This window comes from Rhinoderma darwinii, chromosome 8, assembly GCF_050947455.1.
Source record: "Rhinoderma darwinii isolate aRhiDar2 chromosome 8, aRhiDar2.hap1, whole genome shotgun sequence".
Taxonomy (NCBI): domain Eukaryota; kingdom Metazoa; phylum Chordata; class Amphibia; order Anura; family Rhinodermatidae; genus Rhinoderma; species Rhinoderma darwinii.
This window is the reverse complement of record NC_134694.1, coordinates 43,257,969-43,279,974: the sequence shown is the minus strand read 5'-3', so window position 1 is coordinate 43,279,974 and position 22,006 is coordinate 43,257,969. Positions and strand designations below refer to the sequence as shown.

General features: G+C 45.9%; 1 protein-coding gene across 3 annotated transcripts in view; it reads right to left on the bottom strand.

Annotated features, from left to right (window-relative positions):
- Nucleotides 1-22,006, bottom strand: part of GABRA3 (gamma-aminobutyric acid type A receptor subunit alpha3) — a 765,781-nt gene that overhangs the window by 626,536 nt on the left and 117,239 nt on the right. Inside the window, exon 2 of one of the 3 annotated variants that reach the window (XM_075835629.1) lies at nucleotides 17,977-18,122. The exons of the other annotated variants lie outside the window; for them this stretch is intronic. The gene's annotated coding sequence lies outside the window, so the exon portion shown is untranslated. The remainder of the gene's footprint in view (nucleotides 1-17,976; nucleotides 18,123-22,006) is intronic. 3 annotated transcript variants of the gene reach the window in all.

Genomic DNA, 22,006 nt, shown 5'->3' with positions numbered 1-22,006 from the left:
GCGCTGGTCACGCATGCGCACAAGCACGACCGGCGCCCCATTCATTTCTACGGAGCTGCCGACACAGACCCCTGTCCTGTGGATATACTGTGGAGAGGGGATACATGTCTTTTGCTCTATTTTGCGCCTTCAGGACCAGACACCGTTTAGCCATTTTTAGCATGTGTTAGTTAAATGGCTATAACTTCTTTTTTATTTGTTGGGCTAACGACGTGATTTTTGCGACGTTTTTTCCGTAGACAATGCAGGTTTCATTTTTTATCGTTTTTATACACACCTTTTTTGCTATTTTAGAATTTTTATTCATAAAGTTTGAAAATAATAGTAAAAAAATAAGTTTTTTTACATTTCAGCTATTTTTTTTTGGTAATAACATAGTTTTACCCTAAAATAGACCTTTTATTTGTGATCGCCATTGTCTACCGTAAATTTTTATATATTACATGTCTATATTAGGGTAATTGGGTCAGCGCTAGCGTTACAACAATGATTGGCGGGGGGGGGGAACGTTTTTTTTTGGGGGGTGGGTATTTTATGTGTATTTATTATTTAAAATTTTTTTGCACTTTACTTTATTATTTTTTTATTACTATGGTCTGTCCCTCAAAGGTCAAAGAAGACGTTTGGGGAACTTTATATATTTTTTTTCTTTCTTTTACACCATGTTTTTCCACTGTAACTGGAGCTGCACAGCAGCCCCAGTTACAGGGGAAATCAGCCCTCTCATAGTGACGATTGTCACTAATAGGGCTGTGCTGGGTCTAGTAAGACCCAGCAGCAGCAGTCTGCCACTAACGACACCCGGCGATCATGTGACCAGTCACATGATCACCGGGAGGAATAGAGACAGCGCCGCTGCTGCTGTCTCTATTCCTATACACAGCGTTCATTGAGTGTAAAAAAACATCGGAGAAGACAGAAGCAGCGAAAGCTGCTTCTATCTTCTCCTCAGGGTCCCCGGCAGTCACTGACAGACGGAGACCCGACATTCAGCTGCCCGATCGCGCGGGCAGCAAGTTAAAACCCGAGCCGTAGAAAGTCTATGGCTCGGGTTTTAAGGACCCTGACTGCTGGCCGTAAAAATACAGCCAGCGGTCGGGAACCAGTTAATGGCAGAGCGGGGATATACCTCCCTGCTCTGCCGTAGTGTTCAGTGGCGTCCCGCTGTAGCAGCCATAGCGACTGCTAGCGGAGCCTCCGGCCATGGTGGCACGGGCCGGCACGGGCCCCCTCATGCCGCGGGCCCCGTAGCAGCCGCTACTGCTGCTACGGCGGTAGTTACGCCACTGACTATATATCTGCTGTACCTGCATATCAAAACGCTGAAACTTTTATTTTATGGTATTCTGCTTTCCTGTCTTCCTATATAGTCTAATGTTATCTCTAACTTTTGTCAAAGTGTTTGATCGTCGTTAAGTTTTATGATAATCCAGGTAGCATCTACCAGCTAGTCTGTTTGTTTATCTCTGCATAGCTTTTCACCTCATGTGTCTAGTTGATTTGATTAATAGCTGAACGAGCTTAATTAGGCCTAGATCTGAGCATCTACTCCCCTATAAATTAAGATGTAGCATATGGGGAAGGCACTCGTGCAGGGGGCTCTTGTGCAGAAGTCATCCCTCTCTAAGTGTCATATTGTCAGTGTCCTGGCAGTTATACATGGCAGTTGGACAGGGAAAGTGACAGGTAAGCTGCAAAACCAAGCAAACTAGCACACATTCTAATTATTAGATTCAATATTCTATCTGTTTACAAACAAAATACAAACAAACATGTTCACTACCGCACTCATCATTATAGCTGCTATTGGTTTACAATCCCACCACCCATTTAAGCCTTGTCAAAAAACGGTCCACATCAGTCCCTCTCTCCTTGCCTCGCCCATGTACAGCTCCCATGCACTATTCAATTTCCTCAATCACCTTAACCCATCTCATCCCACTGCTCAACATAAAAAACACTCTCATAAATGACAGAATCATCTACTGTCTCTGTAATGACGGGGGTGGGGAGACAGACAAGTGAGCCCTAATCTACCCACCACTCAGTCCCTGCCTACTTGCAACGACCCGCCCAAGGTGACAGGGTACAACTGGGCGACGGTCCCTACGCTCAATAAGTGCACGACAGACAAACAGACAAGGGTACACAGAGCTAGGGGGAGAAAGGGGCAGTTGCCCACGGCAAAACCGTGAGCAACAAGAGAAGTGAACAAGCCGAGTCAAACCAGGAGAGTACGAGGTGCCAAACGCAGAGCAGAAGAGTAGTAAACAAGCCGAGTCAAACCAGGAGTGTACGAGGTACCAAACGCAGAGCAGGAGAGTAGTCAGCAAGCCGGGGTCAATATGAAGCAAGGACAATGGTACAAGAAGCTGCAGCAGGGCCAGGAAACCAAACGAGAAGAATCACAAGCAAAGGAGAAACAGGAAAGGCAGGTATAAATAGACAGAGGGCGGGAGCTAGCTCCATCTGGCCAGGCTGTGATAGGTTCTCCCACTCCTAAGCCTGCCACCCTGAGTGGTGGAAGATGGAGTCAGTCTCACAGACATAGAAGCAGGTGCAGACTGATTATCTATGGGCGTTAACCCCGAAGCTGTGCCTGGCAGATCCTTTACAGTACCCCCCCTTTTATGAGGGGCCACCGGACCCTTTCTAAGTGGACCTAGTTTACTGGGGAAATGAAGGTGAAACCTCCTGACCAATATCCCAGCGTGAACATCCCGAGCGGGTACCCAAGTCCTCTCCTCAGGCCCGTATCCTCTCCAATGGACCAGGTACTGGAGGGAGCCTTGGACCATCCTGCTGTCCACAATCTTGGCCACCTCGAATTCTGCCCCCTCAGGGGTGAGAACAGGGACCGGAGGTTTCCTCGAGGGAGCCAAGGACGGGGAGCAGCGTTTAAGGAGGGAGGCATGGAACACGTCGTGTACTCTAAAAGATGGGGGCAACTCCAGTCGGAAGGAGACAGGATTGAGGACTTCAATGACCTTGTACGGCCCTATAAACCGGGGAGCAAACTTCTTGGACGGGACCTAAAGGTGCAAATTTTTAGACGATAGCCACACCAGATCCCCGACCATAAACAAGGGGTTAGCAGAAAGTTTTCTATCTGCCTACGTTTTTTGTATGCTCTGGGACGCCTCTAGGTTCTTCTGAACCTGAGCCCAGACTGTGCACAGTTCTCGATGAACGACCTCTACCTCGGGATTGTTGGAATTACCAGGTGAAACTGAAGAGAACCGTGGATTAAACCCAAAATTACAGAGAAAGGGGGAGACCCCTGACGAGTTACTGACCCGGTTATTAAGGGAAAATTCGGCAAGGGGAATGAATGAGACCCAATCATATTGACAGTCGGAGATAAAACACCTTAAATATTGTTCTAGAGACTGATTAGTCCTCTCAGTTTGGCCATTAGTTTCAGGATGGAAGGCAGAGGAGAAGGACAGATCAATCTCCAACTTTTTACAGAAGGCTCTCCAAAACAATGAAAGAAATTGTACCCCTCTATCAGAAATAATATTGACAGGGACCCCATGGAGACACAGGATGTGTTTGACAAACAAGGTAGCTAACGTCTTAGCATTGGGTAGTTTTTTGAGGGGCACAAAGTGGCACATCTTACTGAAGCGGTCTACTACAACCCACACCACCGACTTGCCCTGAGATGGAGGCAAATCAGTGATAAAATCCATGGAGATATGGGTCCAAGGTCTCTGGGGAATGGGCAAAGAACATAGTAAGCCCGCTGGTCGGGACCTGGGAGTCTTGGACCTAGCACAAACTTAACAAGTGGCGACGTAGGCCTTAACGTCTTTAGGCAACCCAGGCCACCAATAGTTTCTGGTAATGAGGTGCTTGGTACCCAGGATGCCTGGATGGCAGAGTCATGATTTTCCCTAAGTACCCTTAGCCGGAATTGCAGGGGAACAAACAGCTTGTTCTCAGGAAGGCTCCCGGGAGCTGAACCTTGATCAGCCGCAATTTCAGAGACTAAATCAGAATCAATAGCGGAAATGATTATAACTGGAGGCAAAATACAAGCAGGATCTTCCTCCGAAGGAGGGCTGGCCATGAAGCTACGTGACAGTGCATCAGCCTTAACATTTTTAGACCCAGCCCTATAGGTAACCACAAAGTTGAATCTGGTAAAAAATAACGCCCAACGAGCTTGTCTCGGGTTTAGCCTCCGGGCAGATTCTAGGAAAACCAGATTCTTGTGGTCGGTAAGGACCGTTACCTGGTGCCTAGCCCCCTCCAGGAAGTGGCGCCACTCTTCAAATGCCCATTTAATGGCTAAGAGTTCGCGGTTGCCAATATCATAGTTACTCTCAGTGGGTGAAAACTTCCTGGAGAAGTAGGCACAGGGACGGAGATGGGTGAGGGACCTAGTACCCTAGGACAAGACAGCCCCCACTCCCACCTCGGACGCGTCAACCTCCACGATAAATGGCTCCATTTGGTTGGGCTGAACCAGCACCGGGGCCGAGATAAAGCACTTCTTAAGGACCTCAAAAGCCTGGACAGCCTCGGGAGGCCAGTGGAGGAGATCAGCACTTTTGCGAGTGAGATCCGTAAGAGGCTTAGCGATGACCGAGAAGTTAGCAATAAACCTCCTGTAATAATCAGCGAACTCCAGGAAGCACTGTAACGCCTTCAGGGAGGCAGGTTGGACCCATTCCGCCACAGTCTGGACCTTGGCGGGGTCCATGCGGAATTCATGAGGAGTGAGAATTTGGCCCAAAAATGGTATCTCCTGCACCCCAAAACACACATTTTTCAGTCTTTGCAAACAGTTTGTTTTCTCGAAGGACCTGGAGCACCTTCCTGACATGCTCAATGTGGGAGGACCAGTCCTTGGAAAACACAAGTATGTCATCAAGGTACAATACAAGAAATAACCCCAGGTAGTCTCTTAAAATCTCATTTATGAAATTCTGGAAGACCGCGGGAGCATTACACAACCCAAAGGGCATGACGAGGTATTCAAAATGACCGTCTGGCGTGTTAAACGCAGTCTTCCACTCATCCCCCTCTTTGATGTGGATAAGGTTACACGCCCCCCGTAGATCAAACTTAGAGAACCATTGAGCCCCCTGAACCTGATTAAAGAGATCAGGAATCAGAGGAAGGGGATACTGGTTCCTTACAGTGACCTTATTCAAGCTTCGGTAGTCAATGCATGGCCTAAGACCACCATCCTTCTTCCCTACGAAGAAGAAGCCAGCACCTACCGGAGAAGTAGAGGGGCGAATGTAACCCTTGGCCAGGCATTCCTGGATATACTCTCTCATGGCTTCACGTTCGGGACAAGAGAGATTAAATATCCTACCCTTAGGGAGCTTAGCTCCTGGTACCAAATTGATTGCGCAATCATCTTCTCTATGAGGAGGTAACACTTCGGAGGCCTCCTTAGAGAAAACATCAGCGAAGTCCTGAACAAACTCAGGTAGCGTGTACACCACCTCAGGGGGAGAAAAAGAATTATCAGAAAAACATGACATCAAGCATTCATTACCGCACTTGGTAAGGTCCCCAGAATTCCAGTCAAACGTGGGATTATGCAACTGCAACCAGGGAAGGCCTAAAACCAAATCGGACGATAATCCCTGCATTAACAGTACAGAGCACTGCTCCAAATGCATGGAGCCAACAAGGAGTTCAAAAACAGGGGTATGCTGTGTAAAATAACCATTAGCAAGAGGAGTGGAGTCGATACCCACTACCGGGACAGGTTTAGGCAAATCAATCAAAGGCATAGCTAGAGACATAGCAAATTCCACAGACATGATATTAGCAGAAGACCCTGAATCCACGAAGGCACTGCCGGTAGCAGACCTACCACCAAAAGAGACCTGAAAGGGAAGCAAGATTTTATTACGCTTCATATTTACGGGAAATACCTGTGCGTCCAAGTGACCTCCCCGATCATCACTTAGGCGCGGAAGTTCTCCGGTTGCATTCTTACGCTTAGGAGAGTTGTTCACTTGATGCTTGTCATCCCCACAGTAGAAGCAGAGACCATTCTTCCTGCGGAAATCTCTACGTTGTTGGGGGGACATGGAGGCCCCGAGTTGCATAGGTACCTCCGAGTCTTCCGGGGAGGAACAAAGCAACGGAAACTCGGGAGGCATTATGGGGGAGTCAGAGGAGAAAACATCAAGACGTTCAAGTCGTCGTTCCCTGAGACGTCGGTCAAGTCGTACCGCTAAAGCCATAACCTTGTCTAGGGAGTCAGAAGAGGGATAACTAACTAGCAGATCTTTCAGGGCGTTTCGACAGACCCAACCTAAACTGGCACCTTAAGGCAGGGTCATTCCACCGAGAAGCTACGCACCACTTCCTAAAGTCAGAGCAATACTCCTCAACAGGTCTCTTACCCTGACGTAAGGCCACCAGCTGACTCTCGGCAAAAGCAGTCTTGTCAGTCTCGTCATAGATGAGTCCGAGAGCAGAAAAGAAAAGATCAACGGAGGAAAGTTCAGGGGCGTCAGGAGCCAAGGAGAAGGCCCATTCTTGGGGCCCTTCCTGGAGCTGGGACATAATTATACCCACCCGCTGGCTCTCAGAACCTGAGGAGTGGGGCCTTAAACGAAAATAGAGCCTACAACTCTCCCGAAAGGAGAGAAAAGTCTTCCGGTCCCCTGAGAACCGGTCGGGCAACTTGAGGTGGGGTTCAAGAGGTGAGGTGAGGGGGACTACCATGGTAGCATCAGGCTGGTTGACCCTCTGAGCCAGGGCCTGGACCTGTAGGGAGAGACCCTGCATTTGCTGAGCCAGGGTCTCAAGGGGGTCCATAGTTGTGTCAGGGACCAGGGTAGACTAGGTATGGGCTTGTGATTATGTAATGACGGGGGTGGGGAGACAGACAAGTGAGCCCTAATCTACCCACCACTCAGTCCCTGCCTACTTGCAACGACCCGCCCTAGGCGACGGGGTACAACTGGGCGACGGTCCCTACGCTCAATAAGTGCACGACAGACAAACAGACAAGGGTACACAGAGCTAGGGGGAGAAAGGGGCAGTTGCCCACGGCAACACGGTGAGCAACAAGAGAAGTGAACAAGCCGAGTCAAACCAGGAGAGTACGAGGTGCCAAACGCAGAGCAGAAGAGTAGTAAACAAGCCGAGTCAAACCAGGGGTGTACGAGGTACCAAACGCAGAGCAGGAGAGTAGTCAGCAAGCCGGGGTCAATATGAAGCAAGGACAATGGTACAAGAAGCTGCAGTAGGGCCAGGAAACCAAACGAGAAGAATCACAAGCAAAGGAGGAACAGGAAAGGCAGGTATAAATAGACAGAGGGTGGGAGCTAGCTCCGTCTGGCCAGGCTGTAATAGGTTCTCCCACTCCTAAGCCTGAGTGGTGGAAGATGGAGTCAGTCTCACAGACATAGAAGCAGGTGCAGACTGATTATCTATGGGCGTTAACCCCGAAGCTGTGCCTGGCAGATCCTTTACAGTCTCTCTCCATTCTCTTGCTACTAGCTGCAGGGGACATCTCTCCCAACCCTGGTCCTCCCTTTTCTTCTGCCAAGCTCAACCACTTACCTGCCACACATAGAAAACTAGCAAATCTTCTTACCATTCCTTGTACGTCTTCTCCTGTTTCTTTTAACTGTGCTCTCTGGAATTCTCGGTCCGTGTGCAACAAACTCACCTTTATTCATGACTTATTCCTTTCTAACTCTCTCAACCTTCTGGCTCTTACAGCAACATGGGTACACCTGTCTGACAATGCTTCCCCTGCTGCTCTATCTTATGGTGGTCTGCAGTTCTCTCATGCCCCAAGACCTGAGAACAGGCAGGGTGGAGGAGTAGGTATACTTCTTTCCCCACACTGCACTTTTCAGGTCATTCCCCAGGTCCCCTCACTCACATTTCCCCCTTTAGAAGTCCACACCCTCAGACTTTTTCATCCTTTTTCCCTCCGAGTGGCAGTTGTCTACCACCCCCCCCCCCCTGGCTCACCCCACCAATTCCTGGATCATTTTGCTGCCTGGCTTCCACAATTCCTATCATCTGAAAACCCACTATCATCATTGGTGACTTCAACATTCCCCATTGATAACCCAATCTCCCCATCTGCCTCCCAGTTTCTATCTTTAACCTCGTCGCTAAGTCTGTCACAACTTACTAACTCTCCTACACATGAAGACGGACATTCACTTGACCTGGTCTTCTTCCGTCTCTGCTCAGTTTCTGACTATATTAACTCTCCTCTCCCACTCTCTGACCACAATCTTCTCTCCTTTACTATCAAATATTCTCTACCTCCTCAGGTCATGCCTACGTATCAGACATACAGAAATCTACATGCCATTAACACTCAGAAACTCATAGACCGTCTACAGTCCTCATTGTCCCCTATCTCTACTCCCTCCTGTCCCAATCTGGCTGCCAAACTTTACAATAACACTTTCAAAAATGCATTGGATGAAGCAGCCCCCCCTACACTCCGAACCACCCGACAAAGACGACGACAACCCTGGCACATGCCTCAATCCTGCTTTCTTCAGTGGTGCTTGAGATGTGCCGAACGACTGTGGAGAAAATCGCATTTGGCTGTAGACTTCCTCCATTACAAATTTATGCTCAAAACTTACAACTCTGCCCTTCACCGCGCCAAACAAGTATATTTTACTTCTCTCATCTCCACACTATCTAATAATCCAAAACGCATCTTTGATACTTTTCACTCCCTCATTATTCCTAAAGTGCGGATGCCAATTACAGATCTCAGTGCTGAAGACCTGGCCACTTATTTTAAAGCTAAAATTGACAACATCCGGCATGATATTATCTCCCAGTCCCCTAGTAACATCGATCCCCTTCCCTCCCGCACTCCCTCTTCTTCACTTTCAGCATTTGACCCAATAACAGAAGAAGAAGTCTCTAGGCTCCTCTCTTCTTCTCCTCTTACTACCTGCCCTAGTGATCCTATCTCCTCACACCTCCTCCAGTCCCTCTCCCCAACTCTCACTTGTCACCTGACTAAAATATTTAACCTCTCTCTTTTATCTGGAATCCTTCGATCCTCTTTTAAACATGCCATTATAAACCCCATTACTGAAAAAATCAACTCTTTACCCATCCAGCGCTGCTAACTACCGACCAGTCTCTAATCTGCCCTTCATCTCCAAACTCCTGGAACACTTGGTCTACTCTCGCCTTATTCGCTTTCTCTCTGCTAACTCCATTCTAGACCCCTTACAATCTGGTTTCCGCACTCTACACTCCACAGAAACTGCCCTTACTAAAGTCTCAAATGATCTCTTGGCGGCTAAATCGGACGGTAAATACTCTCTCCTGATTCTTCTGGATCTCTCTGCAGCCTTTGACACTGTAGACCACAAACTCCTACTTAACATGCTCCACTCTATTGGCCTCAAGGACGCGGCTCTCTCTTGGTTTTCCTCCTATCTCTCTAACCGCTCGTTCAGTGTGTCATTTGCTGGTTCTACTACTTCTCCTCTTCCTCTTGCTGTCGGGGGTTCCTCAGGGATCAGTCCTCGGTCTGCTCCTCTTTTATCTCTAAACAGCGCCTATTGGACAAACCATCAGCAGATTTAGCTTCCAGTACCATCTCTACGCTGTTGACACCCAATTATATGCCTCTTCCCATGACCTCACCCCTGCTCTAATACAAAACACCAGTGATTGTCTGTCCGCTGTCTCTAACATCATGTCCTCTCTCTATCTGTAACTGAATCTTTCTAAAACTGAGCTCCTTGTGTTCCCACCATCTTCTGACCTCCCTATATATAAAAAAATTGGATAGCACTCCTTGTAGAGATGTTGAGGTGCTGTGAGGGTTCGGGTTTGGCAAACCCACAATAGTCATTCAGCAAATAACCCAAGCACTCAAACGTATGAATGAATAAGATTCGTTTAATTCTTGTATTATTTAATTTTCAGTTTATTCTTCACTGAATTAAATCTTCTTCAAAATTTCAGTAATTGCTAACAAGCGAGCAGCAGACACACATGCAGACACACATGCAGAGCGTCTGGTAGACGCCTCGTTACACAGTTCCACAGCTCCATTCAGTTTAAGCGATTTTGAAAAAGGCAAGAGTCGGCCGAAACGTCAAATTTACAATCGCTTCTAACCTCCCTAAACCTGATGTCTCCATCTCTGTGTGTGGCACTATCATAACTCCTAAGCAGCATGCCCGCTGTCTCTCGGTTATTTTTGACTCAGATCTTTCCTTTACTCCTCACATTCAATCACTTTCACGCTCCTGTCATTTTCACCTCAAATACATCTCCAGAATCCGCTCTTTTCTTACGGAGGAAACCGCCAAAACTCTCATTGTTGCTCTGATTCACTCTCGTCTTGACTACTGTAACTCATTACTAGTCAGTCTTCCCCTCACTAAACTCTCCCCTCTCCAATCTATCCTCAATGCAGCATCCAGGCTCATCTTTATGACCAACCGCTACACCAATGCCTCTAATCTTTGCCAGTCACTGCACTGGTTGCCCATCCCCTTCAGAATAAAATTCAAACTTATTACTCTTACCCACAAAGCTCTCCACAGTGCTGCACCTCCTTACATCTCCTCCCTCATCTCTGTCTACCACCCTACTCGTGCTCTACGTTCTGCCAACGACCTTAGATTAAAATCCTCCATAATCCAAACCTCCCACTCCCGTCTCCAAGATTTTTCTCGTGCTGCACCAGTCCTCTGGAATGTGCTACCCCGAACAAACAGATTAACTCCCAATATCCACAGTTTTAAACGTGCCCTGAAAACACATCTATTTAGACAGGCCTATAACATTTCCTAATCCTTTCCATGGCCCCCCTTTTAGGTTAGTCATCAGAATAAGATTCCCTCACACTCCTTCTCTTCATGTACGTCATACACGGATACTGGCTGGTGACCGTCTCATGCAGCTTTATGTGAACCACCCCATGTGTATAAATTTTTTTTTTTAAAAATGGCTGGACCATGGTATAGAACAAACACTGTTACACTTTGTGTCTCCCTTATTTCCTCATAGATTGTAAGCTCTTGCGAGCAGGGTCCTCACTCCTCTGGTTTGAATTGTAAATTAACCCCTTAAGGACGCAGCCTAGTTTGGGCCTTAAGGCTCAGAGCCCATTTTTCAAATCTGACATATTTCACTTTATGTGGTAATAACGTCGGAATGCTTAAACCTATCCAAGCGATTCCGAGATTGTTTTCTCGTGACACTTTGGGCTTCATGTTCGTGGTAAAATTTGGTCGATATATTCAGTCTTTATTTGAGAAAAATTGCAAAATTTAGAGAAAATTTAGAAAAAATAGCATTTTTCAGAATTTAAATGCATCTGCTTGAAAAACAGACGGTTATACCACCCACAATAGTCACTAGTTCACATTTCCCATATGTCTACTTTAGATTGGCATCGTTTTTTGAACATTCTTTTATTTTTCTTGGACGTTACAAGGCTTAGAACATAAACAGCAATTTCTCATATTTTTAAGAAAATTTCAAAAGCCTTTTTTTTAAGGTACCTGTTCAGTTCTGAAGTGGCTTTGAGGGGCCTATGTATTAGAAACCCCCATAAAGCACCCCATTTTAAAAACTAGACCCCTCAAAGTATTCAAAACAGCATTTAGAAAGTTTTTTAACCCTTCAGGCATTTCACAGGAATTAAAGCAAAGTGGAGGTGAAATTTGCAAATTTCGTTTTTATTTCTGAATTTCAATTTTATTCTATTTTTTTTCTGTAACAAAGAAGGTTTTACCAGAGAAACACAACTAAATATGTATTGTCCAGATTCTTCAGTTTTTAGAAATGTCCCACATGTGGCTCTAGTGCGCTCGTGGACTAAAACACAAGCCCCAGAAGCAAAGAAGCACCTAGTGCATTTTGGTGGTGCTTTTTTATTAGCATATATTTTAGGCAGCATGCCAGGTTTGGAGAGGTGTTGAGGTGCCAAAACAGTAGGAATCCCCCAAAACTGACCCCATTTTGGAAACTGCACCCCTCAAGGAATTAATTTATGGTTATTGTTACCATTTTGACCCCGTAGTTTTTTCACAGCGCGTATTTGAATTGGGCTGTGAAATTAAAAGAATGACAATTTTTCCAATAAGATGTCATTTTTGATCAGAATTTCTTATTTTCACAGGGAACAAAATGCCCCATTTTGTTGCCCAATTTGTCCTGAGTGCGGCAATACCCCATTTGTGGTGATAAACTGCTGTTTCGGCCTATGGGAGGGCTCAGAAGGAAAGGAGCGCTGTGTGTTTGTTGGAGTCCAGATTTTGCTGGATTGGTTTTCGGGTGCCATGTCGCATTTGCAGAGCCCCAAAGGTATCAAAGCAATGGAAACCCACCAGAAGTGACCCCATTTTGGAAACTACACCCCTCAAGGAATTCATTTATGGGTGTTGTGACCATTTAGACTCCACAGTTTTTTCACAGAATTTATTTGAATTGGGCTGTGAATTCAAAAAAATTTATTTTTTTCCAATAAGAGGTAGTTTTGGCTCAAAATTTCTTATTTTCACAAGGAATAAAATACCCCAATTTGTTGCCCAATTTGTCCTGAGTGCGGCAATACCCCATTTGTGGTGATAAACTGCCGTTTGGGCCCATGGGAGACCTCAGAAGGAAAGGAGCGCTATGTGTTCTTTGGAGCCCAGATTTTGCTGGATTGGTTTTCGGGTGCCATGTCGCATTTGCAGAGCCCCAAAGGTATCAAAGCAATGGAAACCCACCAGAAGTCACCCCATTTTGGAAACTACACCCCTCAAAGAATTTATTTATGGGTGTTGTGACCATTTAGACCCCACAGTTTTTTCACAGAATTTATTTGAATTGGGCTGTGAATTAAAAAAAAAAATTTTTTTTCCAATAAGAGGTAGTTTTGGCTCAAAATTTCTTATTTTCACAAGGAATAAAATACCGCATTTTGTTGCCCAATTTGTCCTGAGTGTGGCAATACCCTATTTGTGGTGATAAACTGCCGTTTGGGCCCATGGGAGGGCTCAGAAGGAAAGGACCACCATGTGGCCTACTGGGAATTTTCTGGTGCTAAGTCGTGTGTGCAGAAGCCCCTGAGGTATCAGTACAGTTGAAACCCCCGAGAAGTGACCCCGTTTTAAAAACGACACCCCTTAAGGAATTCATCTAGAGGTGTAGTGAGCATTTTGACCCCACAGGTATTGTGTAAAAGATAATGCGCAGCAGATGGTGCAGAGTGAGATTTGCAATTTTCAATATATATGCCATGTCAGTGTCCGATATATTGTGCCCAGCATGTGCCACCGGAGACATACACCCCATAAACTGTAATGTGGGCTCTCCCGGGTACGGCAATACCCTACATGTGGCTGTTATTAGCTGCCTGGGCACACGGCAGGGCTCAGAAGGAAAGGACCACCATTTGGCCTACTGGAGCTTTTCTTGTGCTAAGTCTTGTACGCAGAAGCCCCTAAGGTACCAGTACAGTTGAAACCCCCAAGAAGTGACCCTGTTTTAAAATCTACACCCCTTAAGGAATTCATCTAGAGGTGTAGTGAGCATTTTGACCCCACAGGTATTGTGTAAAAGATAATGTGCAGCAGTTGGTGCAGAGTGAAATTTGCAATTTTCTATACATATATGCCAATTCAGTGTCCGATATATTGTGCCCAGCATGCGCCACTGGAGATATACACCTCATAAACTGTAATGTTGGCTCTCCCGGGTACGGCAATACCCTACATGTGGCTGTTATCAGCTGCCTGGGCACACAGCAGGGCTCAGAGGGGAAAGATGAGGAGGGGTAAGCTGTGCGAAGTGGATCAGAGCGAGTAAAACTGGGGTAAATTAAAAATAAAGGGATGGATGATAAATTTGAAAACACTCTTTCATACAGAGCTCTGGTTTTTCGGGACACGCGTCACATTGATATATTGTGTCCTTCCTTATCCCCCTCTTATAGCAGACTCTGCACCTCTTTTGACTTTTTCCCTTCTTGTCAGTTTGGGGAACTTCTCCTAAAAAGTGTTGCCCTGGTACGATGCCTGTGGCCCCGCTTCCAGAAGTACTGTAAGGCTTCAGGACTTGATCTGACAAGTCCACCCCTCCCATGTACCTATTGTAGTCCAGGATGCAGTCTAGTTTGGGGGTCCCTGTACTGGTACCTCGTACAGGTACATGGGTACTGGTGTGGCATCTCTCTGGTCTTGTACTTGAAACACAATATGTTGCTGCTAGATTGTGCCCTGCTCTCACCCCTTCTGAGTGTTTGCCCAAGCAGAGTCTTAGGGAGGCCTCTCAGGTTTCTTCTAGCAGTGCCGCATGCCGCAGGACTTCTGGAAGCGAGGCAGTTGAAGAGTGGGACGCTGGTATAAAAATTATCCAGGTAGAGGTGGTAACCCTGGTCCAGCAGTGGGTGCACCAAATCCCACACAATTTTTGTATTAACTCCCAGTAAGGGGGGGCATTCTGGGGGCTGAGAACTGGTGTCCTTCCCTTCATATATCCTAAATTTGTAGGTATACCCTGATGCACTCTCGCACAGCTTATACATCTTCACGCCATACCTTGCCCTCTTACCCGGCAGGTACTCGCGGAATTGAAGCCTCCCTTTCAAATGTACCAGGGATTCATCTATAGAAATACACTTCTCGGGGGTGAATGCTTGGGAAAACCGGGCACTGAAATGGTCTAATAGGGGTCTCCGTTTATACAAACGGTCAAAACTGGGGTCATCTCGGGGTGGGCACGGCTCATTATGAGTATAATGTAAGAAGCGAAGTATTGCCTCATTTTTATTTTATTTTTTAGTTTCCAGCTCAGTTCTGAAGTTGCTTTGAGGGGCCCATATATTAGACACCCTTATCAAACACCCCATTTCAGAAACTAGACCCCTCAAAGTATTCACAACAGCATTTAAAAAGTTTATTAACCCTTTAGGCGTTTCACAGGAATTTAAAGCAAAGTAGAGGTGACATTTAATTAATTTAATTTAATTTATTAGGCACCATGTCCGGTTTGAAGAGGTCTTGTGGTGCTAAAACAGTGGAAACCTCCAAAAAGTGACCCCTTTTTGGAAACTAGAGACCTTGAGGAATCCATTGTAGTTTTCTTGGGGTGCATGCGACTTTTTGATCAGTTTTTATTCTAATTTTAGGTGGCGTGGTGACTAAAAAAACAGCAATTTTACTATTGTTTTTTATTAATTTTTTTTTACAGCGTTCACTGTGCGCTATAAATGACATATTCACTTTATTCTGCGGGGCGATACGATTACGGCGATACCAGATGTTTATAGTTTTTTTTTATGTCTTATGGCGTTTGCACAATAAAATAAATTTTGTAAAATATAATTCATTTTTTGTGTTACCTTATTCTAAGAGCCATAACTGTTTTATTTTTCCATCAGGAAAGTCGTGCGAGGACTTATTTTTTTGCGTAACGAACTGTAGTTTCGATCGGTACCATTTTTAGGTACATGCGACTTTTTGATCTCTTTTTATTCAATTTTTTGGGAGGTGAAGTGACCAAACAATTGTGATTGTGGTACGGTTTATTATTATTTTCTCTCACGGCGTTCACCGCGCGGGATAAATAACGACATCGTTTTGTAGTTCAGGACGTTACGGACGCGGCGATACCAATTATGTATAGTTTATTTGTTTATTTATATATTTTTATTAATAATAAAGAACTGATAAGGGAAAAAGGGGGACTTTTACTTTTATTACTTTTAAATCTTTTATTTTCTTATTTTTACACAACTTTTTTTTACTTTTTCACACTTTTTTTACTTTGTCCCACTAGGGGACATGAGGGCAGGAGGCTCTGATCGCTATTCTAATACACTGCACTACATGCGTAGTGCAGTGTATTAGAGCTGTCAGCTGTTCGCTGACAGCAAGCATAGTGGGTCCTGACTTTGTCGGGACCCACTAGGCTTCCGTCGATGGCGTAGCCAGAGTCCATTGTTAGGATTCTGGTTGCCATAGTAGCCATCGCGGCCCGCTATCGTGTAGCAGGCCGGCGATGGCAGCTTAACCCCTAAGAAGCCGCGATCGCTATTGAACGCGGCTTCTAAGGGGTTAATCGGCGGGGACCACCGCGATCGGTCCCTGCACACTAAGCTGTGATAGCCTGCTGTCGGAAACAGCAGGTATCACAGCTCAAACACGCGCCGGGATTAAATGGCGCCGTGTTTACTCAGGTCAGTAATAGTACTGACCTGAGCGCGAACGTTCTACTTAGCAGGACGTACTATTACTGACCTGAGCGCGAAGGGGTTAACTTTGTCACTATGTAATGTCTGATATTGTTTGTTTCATGTTCCCTCTAAATTGTCAAGTGCTGCGTAATATGTTGGGGCTATATAAATAAAGATTATGATTATTATTATTATTATCTAAGGCTACAATCAGACGAGCGTGACAGATTTCCATGCGTAAAAAAACGTGAGTAAATCTGTCCGTGTGCGTTACGTTTCTGCATCAGTGGGCTTTGCGTGTGGCATTTGTTTTTCACGCACTTGCAAGCACTTTTTTTTCGTGTAATTGATGCGTAAAACACGGACAGCACATGGAAGTCGTCCGTGTGCTGTCAGTGGTTTTCACACACCCAATGACTTCAATGGGTGGTTAAGTGCGTGAAATACACCAATATAGGACATGCAGTTAGTTTCACGCAACAGACACTAGCTGCGTGAAAACTCACACATGTGTAAATAGCCCCATTGAAATCAATGGGTCCGTGTGCTGTGCGTTGTTTGATCATGTGTGATCCTGTCTGCTGGGGCCATGTACAGGTATCTAAGCCTATCATGTATGATACTGCATGCTGAGACAATGCATCCAATTCTGTCCATCAGTATAGCTATAGGAGCCTTCGTCTTATAGATATGCTATCTCCTATATGTATGTAAAAAGGTATTTTTTTTTTGGGGGGGGGGATTTATGTCTCGTAGCAATGCCCCTGGCTGTGGAGCACTATATGCAAGGGGAGAGCGCTGTGTAGCACTATATGCAAGGGGGGAACGCTGTATGGCACTATACACACGGGAGGAAGCGCTGTGTGACACTATATACAAGGGGGAAGTGCTGTGAGACACTATATACAAAGGGGGAGTACTGTGTAGCACTATATACAAGGGGGGAGGAGCTGTGTGACACTATATACAAGGGGGAAGCGCTGTGTGACACTATATATAAGGTGGTGGAAGCGCTGTGTGACACTATACAAGGGGGAAGCACTGTGTGACACTATATATACAAGGGGGGAGCGTTGTGTGGCATTATCTACAGGGGGAAGTGTGTGATGCTATCTGCAGGGTTTCTGTGTGGCGCTATCTATAGGGGGTCTGTACTATCTACAGGGGGTTGGGTGGCGCTATCTACATGTGGGGGTGTGGCACTATCTACAGGGGTGTGTGTGGCGCTATCTATATGGGGTAGTGTGGCACTTTATACAGGGAGCACTGTGTATGTGGTGCTTTACTTTACAGTGAGTGACACAATTATATTCAGTGGCACAGTGTTTCGTACTATTTTATTCAGGGGCACAGTGTTTGGTGCTATTATATTTAGGGGCACAGTGTGTGGCACCATGATAATTTTATCTTCGTTTATAGGTGTGGAAATGTTGGAAAAGTGAAGATCTGAAGACATCTGAGTGGCAAATTCTGCAGAAATGAGCCATGGCCGCAGTGGCGGATTAAGTAGACCATGGGCCCTGGGTTGTTACCCAAACTTGGGCCCCCCTTCCTCACCGCCGCCCTGCCGCGCCGTAACTATTTTTAACACTACCTTTTTGGGCAAGCATTAACAGTGTTACGATTCCCCTTGACACAGGGCTGTGTCCCTACATACTGACAGTATCACACTGTGCAGGGACACAACCTCCTGACAAGGGGAATTGTCTATCAGTCCTGGACTGCAGAAAGAATTTTTGTGAAATACAAGGATTTCCTATAATAAACATGTCAGGAGAGGTGACAGATTCTCTATAAATCTAGTGACTCACAGGTGACGACGTCTCAGATTCTAGTAGTTTTTTTCCTCTTTTCTTCTCCATCCGGTCCAGCGCTCATGACGACTTCTCCCGGCCATGACTCATTTCTGCAGAATTTGCCACTCAGACGTCTCCTCACTTTTCCAACATTTCCACACCTATAAACGAAAATAAAGTTATCATGGTGCCACATACTGTACCCCTAAATATAATAGCACCAAACACTGCGCGCCTGAATATAATAATACCACACACTGTAAAACACCACATACACACAGCCCCCTGTACATAGTGCCACACACTGCCCCTGTAGATATTACACACCCCCATAGATATTGCCATACACAGCCCCCTCTATATATCACACATCCCCCACGTAGAGAGCGTTACACACAGCCCCCTATAGATAGTGTCATACAGCCCCCCTGTAGAGAGCGCCACACAGCCCTCCCCCTCTTGTAAATAGCACCAAAAAGCCCCCCTATAAAGAGTGCCACGCACATACCACTGTGGATAGCACTACACAGCCCCCCCTTGTATATAGGGCCACACAGCCCTCCCCTTTGTATATAGTGCCACACAGCGCTCCCCTTGTATATAGTGCCACACAGCGCTCCCCAATGTATATAGTGCCACACAGCGCTCCCCCTTGCATATAGTGCCTCACAGCGCTCCCCCTTGTATATAGTGCCTCACAGCGCTCCCCCTTGTATATAGTGCCACAAGGTTATGTACACATTTAAAAACTTTATATTATATATATATATATAGTATGTGTGTGTATCAGTGAGATTGATTGATTTTATTAAAAAATATTTTTACTTTTTGAGATACAGCTGCTTTGTATCCTGTATCCGTCAGATCAGCAGGACTGACAGGTTCAGTGACACGCAGGATCCACCTCAAATCTATCACATCTAAGATTATAATTTAGCGCAGGGCCCATTTTACTGATCCTGTCAGTCCTGCTGACCTGACGGATACAGGATACAAAGCAGCTGTATCTCAAAAAGTGAAAATATTTTTTAATAAAACGTAATTACAAAGTTGCACCAAACACACATTTTTATTAAAAAAAAATAAAACCGACGTGATTTTTGCGACGTTTTTTCCGTAGACAATGCAGGTTTCGTTTTTTATCGTTTTTATACACACCTTTTTTGCTATTTTAGAATTTTTATTCATAAAGTTTGAAAATAATAGTAAAAAAATAAGCTTTTTTACATTTCAGCTATTTTTTTTTGGTAATAACATAGTTTTACCCTAAAATAGACCTTTTATTTGTAATCGTCATTGTTTACCGTAAATTTTAATATATTGCATGTCTATATTAGGGTAATTGGGTCAGCGCTAGCATTACAACAATGATTGGCAGGGGGAACGTTTTTTTCTGGGGTGGGTATTTTATGTGTATTTATTATTTAATTTTTTTTTTGCACTTTACTTTACTATTTTTTTTATTACTATGGTCTGTTCCTCAAAGGTCAAAAAAGACCTTTGGGGAACTTTATATATATTTTTTCTTTCTTTTACACCATGTTTTTCCACTGTAACTGGGGCTGCACAGCAGCCCTAGTTACAGGGGAAATTAGCCCTCTCATAGTGACGATTGTCACTAATAGGGCTGTGCTGGGTCTAGTAAGACCCAGCAGCAGCCTGCCACTAACGGCACCCGGCGATCATGTGACCAGTCACATGAACACCGGGAGGAATAGAGACAGCGCCGCTGCTGCTGTCTCTATTCCTTTACACAGCGTTCTGTTAAGGATCTGCCAGGCACAGCTTCTTTATCCACGCCCATAGGTAATCAGTCTGCACCTGCTTCTATGTCTGTGAGACTGACTCCATCTTCCACCACTCAGGATGGCAGGCTTAGGAGTGGGAGAGCCTATCACAGCCTGGTCAGACGGAGCTAGCTCCCGCCCTCTGTCTATTTATACCTGCCTTTCCTGTTCCTCCTTGCTTGTGATTCTTCTCGTTTTGTTTCCTGGCCCTGCTGCAGCTTCTTGTGCCATTTGACCCTGCTTCATATTGACCCTGGCTTACTGACTACTCTCCTTCTCTGCGTTTGGTACCTCGTACACTCCTGGTTTGACTCGGCTTGTTCACTACTCTCCTGCTCTGCGTTTGGTACCTCGTACACTCCTGGTTTGACTCGGGTCGTTCACCACTCTTGTTGCTCAAGGTGTAGCCGTGGGCAACTACCCCTTTTCCCTTGCTTCTGTGTACCCTTGTCTGTTTGTCTGTCGTGCACTTATTGAGCGTAGGGACCGTCGCCCAGTTGTACCCTGTCGCCTAGGGCGGGTCGTTGCAAGTAGGCAGGGACTGAGTGGCGGTTAGATTAGGGATCACTTGTCTGTTTCCTTACCCCCTTCATTACATAATCACAAGCTATCATATACCTACTCTACCCTGGTCCCTCACACTACTATGGACCCCCTTGAGACCCTGTTTCAGCAAATGCAGGGTCTCTCCCTACAGGTCCAGGCCCTGGCTCAGAGGGTCAACCAGCCTGATGCTACCATGGTAGTGCCCCTCACCTCACCTCTTGAACCCCACCTCAAGTTGCCTGACCGGTTCTCAGGGGACCGGAAGACTTTTCTCTCCTTTCGGGAGAGTTGTAGGCTCTATTTTCGTTTAAAGCCCCACTCCTCAGGTTCTGAGAGCCAGCGGGTGGGTATAATTATGTCCCGGCTCCAGGAAGGGCCCCAAGAATGGGCCTTCTCATTGTTGGCTCCTGACGCCCCTGAACTTTCCTCCGTTGATCTTTTCTGCTCTCTGACTCATTTATGACGAGACTGACAGGACTGCCTTTGCCGAGTGTCAGCTGGTGACCTTACGTCAGGGTAAGAGACCTGTTGAGGAGTATTGCTCTGACTTTAGGAAGTGATGCGTAGCTTCTCGGTGGAATGACCCTGCCTTAAGGTGCCAGTTTAGTTTGGGTCTGTCGAACTCCCTGAAAGACCTGCTTGTTAGCTATCCCTCTTCTGACTCCCTAGACCAGGTTATGGCTTTAGCGGTACGACTTGACCGACGTCTCAGGGAACGACAACGTGAACGTTTTTGTGTTTTCTCCTCTGACTCCCCCATGATGCCTCCCGAGGTTCCGTTGCTTCGTTCTTCCACGGAAGACTCGGAGGTACCTATGCAACTCGGGGCCTCCGTGTCCCACCAACAACATAGAGAGTTCCGCAGTAAGAATGGTATCTGCTTCTATTGTGGGGATGACAAGCATCAAGTAAACACCTGTCCTAGGCGTAAGAATAAGCAGCCGGAAAACTTCCGCGCCTAAGTGATCATCGGGGAGGTCACTTGGACGCACAGGTATTTCCCGTAAATATGAAACGTAATAAAATCTTGCTTCCCTTTCAGGTCTCTTTTGGTGGTAGGTCTGCTACCGGCAGTGCCTTCGTGGATTCAGGGTCGTCTGCTAATATCATGTCTGTGGAATTTGCTATGTCTCTAGCTATGCCTTTGATTGATTTGCCTAAACCTGTCCCGGTAGTGGGTATCGACTCCACTCCTCTTGCTAATGGTTATTTTACACAGCATACCCCTGTTTTTGAACTCCTTGTTGGCTCCATGCATTTGGAGCAGTGCTCTGTACTGTTGATGCAGGGATTATCGTCCGATTTTGTTTTAGGCCTTCCCTGGTTGCAGTTGCATAATCCCACGTTTGACTGGAATACTGGGGATCTTACCAAATGGGGTAATGAATGCTTGACGTCATGTTTTTCTGTTAATTCTATTTCTCCCCCTGAGGAGGTGAACACGCTACCTGAGTTTGTTCAGGACTTCGCTGATGTTTTCTCTAAGGAGGCCTCCGAAGTGTTACCTCCTCATAGAGAATACGATTGCGCTATCGATTTGGTACCAGGAGCTAAGCTCCCTAAGGGTAGGATATTTAATCTCTCTTGTCCCGAACGTGAAGCCATGAGAGAGTATATCCAGGAATGCCTGGCAAAGGGTTACATTCGCCCCTCTACTTCTCCGGTAGGTGCTGGCTTCTTCTTCGTAGGGAAGAAGGATGGTGGTCTTAGGC